The sequence below is a fragment of the Onychostoma macrolepis genome, chromosome 07 (assembly GCF_012432095.1).
Source record: "Onychostoma macrolepis isolate SWU-2019 chromosome 07, ASM1243209v1, whole genome shotgun sequence".
Lineage (NCBI taxonomy): Eukaryota > Metazoa > Chordata > Actinopteri > Cypriniformes > Cyprinidae > Onychostoma > Onychostoma macrolepis.
In genome coordinates, this window is record NC_081161.1 from 10,821,753 (window position 1) to 10,828,162 (window position 6,410).

General features: G+C 33.9%; 1 long non-coding RNA gene across 1 annotated transcript; it reads right to left on the minus strand.

Moving 5' to 3' along the window:
* Positions 1–928: 928 nt before the first annotated feature.
* LOC131544955 (uncharacterized) lies at positions 929–4,946 on the minus strand. The gene is made up of 6 exons (XR_009272278.1): positions 3,059–4,946; positions 2,900–2,968; positions 2,403–2,484; positions 2,043–2,158; positions 1,858–1,940; positions 929–1,348 (listed from the first exon to the last, which is right to left on the minus strand). It is a non-coding gene; the product is annotated as an uncharacterized LOC131544955 (long non-coding RNA).
* Between the last annotated feature and the right edge of the window lie 1,464 nt (positions 4,947–6,410).

Below are 6,410 nucleotides of genomic sequence, written 5' to 3' on the forward strand. Positions count from 1 at the left end.
GATTTATATTTCAAACAAGTGCTAATCTTTTTCATTTTCAGCAAGAATGCTGAATCCCATATTACCTATGAAACAGCAACAACTATTTTTAACATTGATTACGACTGTGTGTTAAAGAAATATAGTTCTAAAGACATATAGAAAAACAGTGGCCCTAATCACACTTATGAAATTAGAAACGATACAAATTAAACGACATAAAAACGTAAAGTAGGGCAATGTAGTTACTTTTACTGTCACCCAAGTGACACAGCATATTTATCCACAGCATATGCTGATAGTAAACAGAGCATCTTGTCCATTTCTTTGTCCCACGGGATATAAAATAGGTGACACATTACTGCTCAGACAGGCAGCAGTCATTAGGGTGGGAGGGCCTGCTCCTTGAAGGTAGACTGAGGTTTATCTGAGCAATCCCACCACACCCCAAATCTCTCCATTTGCTACACACAGTGTGGGTTTGATGTGTCAACTTAAGATAATGGCCAACATGTACAATGCAAATGAATGATCTAGCAGGGTCATTCCTGTTCTGCACAGCAAATTCAATGATGTTAATTCAACTCTTTTAGAGTTAAATTCAGCTCTGGGTGAACATATTGTCTCAAAATTTTCAAAATCAAAGTAACATTTTTAAGAGTGTCACTGATTTAAGACAGAGTTACATTTACACTGTAAAACAACTCTGGTCCATACCACAGGAGTCATTAAGATGTATTTTACTGCTATATATTTTTGACTTTAGTGTGATGAGTTGATGTTACTGTACTCCAACCAGGTTAAATTTGGAGAGTTGTCAGGAAAGAAATTGCGACAACTTGCATTAATACATTAATAACAACAGTAACATCGTTGTACATCATTCAAAACAATTCATAAAGTTTAATTCAACTTTAATCTGGGATCATAGGAGAATTCTGTTCATTATACAAAGTTAAAAAAGGCAAAATGCAAACAGTTTTAACAAACTACGTAGTTCTTTATTAATGTACAAGCCACTTTACATCATGGAAGGTTCACTTTTAAAATAAATGATGAATGCACATTTCTGTCATCAGAAATAATATGAAAGCTGCTTATCAGATGGTCTGTAATACTTCAAGTCCTGTACATGTCAGTGAATGTAAGAACTGTGTCGCTAAATGTCAGAAGCTTAGTCAACTCAATACCTACTTTGCCACACAGCACAGCTGTGCTTGAGTCAACAACATTCAGCTGATAAAAAGATATGTGGATCAGCTGTGTTACAGTTGCAAACAGTAAAGTTCAGTGCATGGTTTTTTTCATAGAACAGGAAAGGCTGTGCAGATTCAACTTCCTCCAAAAATACTGGAATGCTAGTTCATACCTAGACAACACAAAACCAGACCAATTAAAGTGAATGCTATTTCTGTTCTATAAATACAGCAAGTTTATGATGGAAAAGGTTCAATCAACATGGACTTTTGTGACTCAAACAATGAACTATTTTGGTTGGATTCAGTCTTTTGAAGTGATTGATTTTGAAGTAAAAAAGGATCAAAGGAACAAAGGAAATCATAAAAAATAATCCATGTGACTCCAGTGGTTTAATCTCAGTTCTATGAAGCAACACGAGTGCTTTATTTGCGCAAAAAACAATTCATGACTTTATTTACAAAATTCTCATTTTCAATGCATGTTCACACAACAACATCTGCTCTCGCATTAACACAACATGCATGCATTGTGATGTTCTCTGATTGCACATTGGAGATTAATATTTTGCAAATAAAGTGGTAACTTTTTGCAAACACAGAACTAAATAGCATCTAAATAACACTGATGATAAACCAGTGGAGTCACACTGATTACTTGAATGATGTCTTTATAGGCTACCTTTCTTGGGCTTGAAATGTAGATGAGTGGACTGTCAATGAAGGGACAGGAAGCTCTCAATTTGTATTACAAATATCTGTGTTCTGAAGATGAAAGAAAGTCTTAAGGGTTTGGAATGACATGAGGGTGAGTAATTTTCATTTTTGGGTGATCTAACCTTTTGAGTATAAATTACAGACACGCACCTTAAGAAATCTCACTAAATAGCCATTTGCCTGAAGGAGGCTGATCTTTGTTCTCTTATTGTGGCTTTGTGATGTTGGGGGCAGGTGATAGGCAGAGATGTCCTACCCTGGTGAGTCTAAAATTAAATTGCAATGAAACATCTACCCATTGGTATGACAACTCATTTTGTTTGAAACAAGTGAAAAAAAACAAAAACAATTTTATAGAAATTTACTTTTGTAAAGTAATTTGACTCGACAAATTCAAAATGAATGTTATGAAGCACAGAAACTCTATTAATACCAAACTGGAACAAATCTATGATTATTAGTTATCTGTTAAGTTATTAGTTATATCTTAAGTTACTTGTTAAATCTTACCATCACCAGGTTCTAATCTGTACTTCTCTTTAAACGCCAAGCCATGGTACCCTGAGCCACTTGATGCATCATAGAAGTGCTCCTACCACAAATAGCAAAAACACAAAAACAGTACATTTAAACATGAAGTATACATTTTTCTGTAAGTTTAAACTCAGACCTTATTCATAACAAATCAATTATATTAAAATTCTTACCAATGTACTTCAATCATTTCAGCAACAAGTATGTTATAGCGTTAGTTCACCCAAAAGTGAAAATTCTATCATACTCACTCTCAGGTTGTTCCAAAACTGTATTAATTTCTTTCTTGTGCCAAACACAAAATAAGATAATCTGAAGAATGTGGTTACCATTTTCTAACTACCATCAAGTCTCTGACAGTAAAACCTGTCAATAAGTGCTTTGAAATGGTATGCTCAGAGTTGTGCTTTATTGTAAATAAAGTGAAAAACTGAAGTAAAATCACATGAATTACCTAACATTGTTGAAATTACCTTAGCAAAATTCGCCTCGCTTCACCAGGAACTTACTTTCTTCCAGTTTGACTCTCCAAAAAGCTGTAACTACCATTCAAACACACACAAAAAAAGGCATAAAAATCATACATAGAGGTTTACAAACTTATAAATTTGTATAATAAAAACGTAACTCACATTGCTTCTATGGAGAAACTCCAAAAATGGCAGCCTTCCAGACGAACGAAGTTGAAAAACGGCGTGGCAGTGTAAGGTGTTAATTAAAACTTTTTCGGTTTTATGATTTTATTAAGGTGCATTATCGCCACCTACTGTGTTGGAGTGTGGACCAGAGTTTGCCCATTATTACACCCAAAAGAAAGAAAGGGGAAAAAAATTATTTAAATCTAAATTCTTTTAATCAGCTCTGTTCTCTTTAAATAAGGGAATACGCTTTCTAATCCGTATGTAATTGAACTCTCATGACTTAATTCTTTCACTCCCATTTTTCTGAGATCCCTCTTAAATACTTCCTGAATACCTTTGCAGGTCCGTAGCCAGCCTATTGAAAGGGGGGGTTCTTTTTTTCAAAAAGTGGACCTTTTTGCAGTTTTTCTCCTCCTTTTGTATTTAATTATGAGGTTCAATACTTCATTTTGGTGACCTTTTATGCACTAATTTGTGCTGGATTAGCTTGTCTGCTGGTATCTTAACGAGCACGCTTTTTGATGGACCTAAAATATTTACTGCATTGTTGTCAAATTGCTTCCTCATGTAACACCTTTGTCAGTCCATACACAGTTCATAAGTTTAAAGACCACACTAACAACAGAGTAGATTTAATGAACTTTACTGAAATATTAATAATAATTCTTCTCATCATCATTTCTTGACTCTCTGTCAATGCCTCTTTGCTTGTTGCTGTATTTGTCTTGACACTTATGGATTTAGTACACTGGTCACTACTTTAGTACACTTCCAATCTTCTTGGGTGCAATTTGGAGATTATGTTCATAGCTTCATCCAGGATCATTAACGCTACAGACATAACACTCTCACAGGGTTTATCACTTCATTTGTACTGACACTTCACACAATTGCTAGCAATGTGGTAAATCATGGTAAATCACGCTAGAAACATGGTAAATCATATTAAATAATACTACAGACCTGCAAACTCAAAAGTGCTGAAAAAGGTGACATGTTTACGAAGTAATTTGTTGTAGGGGTGTCTGGGGCATTGTCCCCCATGAGACTATGTTTATGATTTTAACCAAATGAAGCATTTTGGTGCATTCTGACAAGAAACATTTTGCTTCAATACATTTATTTAAAAAATAAATAAAAAGAAAACATTTATTGACACAATTTGATTGAATATTGATTAAGTTGTGGCCTATCAGGTACAGTACATAGCAAATTTCTTCAAAGAAAAAAATATCTCTCAACTAATGCTGTAAACCCCAGTTGGTACATCATTCTAATATTAAAGGTTAAAAATTATTTATTTCTAGGCTACTTTATCTTTTTAAGCTTTATCTTTCATGTCAAATTCTTACATTTGATCAAATTCAGTTTTAATAATAAGGGCTGTTATCAATCAAATTAAATAATTTACACTGCAAGATTACAACTGTAATAAATAATTTATGAGATTGATGTTTAAACAAATGTAAAAACAACAACAACAACAACGACGATGGCCTACTTTTAAACATGAAACTAAACCGTCAATAGGTGGCGGCAAGTGACCGTCTTAATAAATTAATCATTGAGTCATTCATTAAAACGATTCGTTCAAAATGATGAATCATTCAATAACAAAACACCGTGCTGAGTGTTGCTTTTCTTCTGTAACTTTTTTCGTTGGTGAAATAAAACAAAAACGTCAATATTGCGTCTAAATGGTAAGTGACTACATATTAGGCTACTTGTTTATTAAACTATAAATGCAATGTAACATTTGAAATCGTGATAATATTCAGTTGAACAGATCCCTTAGTTGTGTTACTTAACTGTCAGTCTATCATATATTATAAAACAAACCTCCACATTTTTAATTTTTACCTCTGTATTCTTACAGATAATTTACCTCAAGCGGTCTGCTTTGAAGATCTCAGAGGAATAAGACGCGCACCGAAGGAGAAGCATTTCCATTGGCTCCAGTCTGCCGGTATTGGCCAATCACAAAAGTCGATATTGCACAGCCAATATCACTGAATATCCCACTATGTTTTATTATTATAATTACGCTACGTTTATATGGCTATTATATTGTAGACTATTGAGTGGGTAAAATATAGAAATCCTTTTAATTAAAATATATATATATATATATATATATATATATATATATATATATATATGTATATATAACCCCTACCCCCATCATTCAGAGGCGATGCTTCTTCACCGTTGCTTTGAAAAGTGTATTGCGAGAACTCTCTCTGAACGGCACGCGCGGAACACACACATACGTCCAGCTCAGTGGTGTAGTGGTGCCTAGAGAAGCGGGTATACTCTTAATTCATGCCCCAATTTTTTATTTTTTTTAAACGGCCCTGCAAAGGATGAACGACCTGTGTCATAAACAGTGACATGTAAAACTAGTCTTGCAATTTTAGTTCACTCCAAAATGGGCCAGTAATATTTGCACACTGTCACTTAACTTCTGCTGCTTGAGTAAGGATCATTATAAAAATAATATTATCCACAGAGGAGGTGCAGATTTTGCAATAAATAATTAACTGCAGCAACTGACATTTTGTCAGAACCTCTAGTAAATTGCATGTTATTTTGTTTAGTTGTCTGTTCAGAATTGTGGGAGAATTGTGATCTCTATTTGAAACAAACAATTTTTTTGATTTTGACAGAAGTGAGGGGACAGAAATGTCTAATATAATAACTTTTTGTATAATTGACAGGTTTTATAACGATCATTATTATTATTATTATTATTATTAATTATTAGGCTACCTCTTGCTTTTAATTGGCTGAGAAATCAAATACACAGCTGGACAATAAGCAATAATTTATAATATTTTTCCTGTATTTTCCTAATGACAATTTTATGATTTGTTTAGCCTATATACTACATTTCCCCCCATTTTTATCACAGAATAAGGCAGAATATATTTTATAGCCTAGTATCTATTGGCAAGTGTAATAAATGCTATCAATTAGCCTACTTAGCACTGCATTATTCAGAATCAGATGCTTTTTATTACCTGGAGATTGAAAACACACATAAACCATACTGTCGCAATCATGTGTTTACTGTCTTCATGTTTCTATTTATTCAGCTTAGCCACAGTAGACATAGATTTGGCTACAGCGATAGCTGGATTCTTGCACGTCGTGACTCGTGAGTTACTTCTATGAGGCCGTTTTGGACTTTCTGCGCGAGAGCGCCATCCTATAAATGAAACATACACTGCATGAGAGTGTTTACGTCTTTACTGGATGTTTTTAGAGAATATTTGCATTTATTCACATGCGATTGGATTAGTTACTCATATGCTGGACTGTCATGATTTGGCTAGTGCAGGAC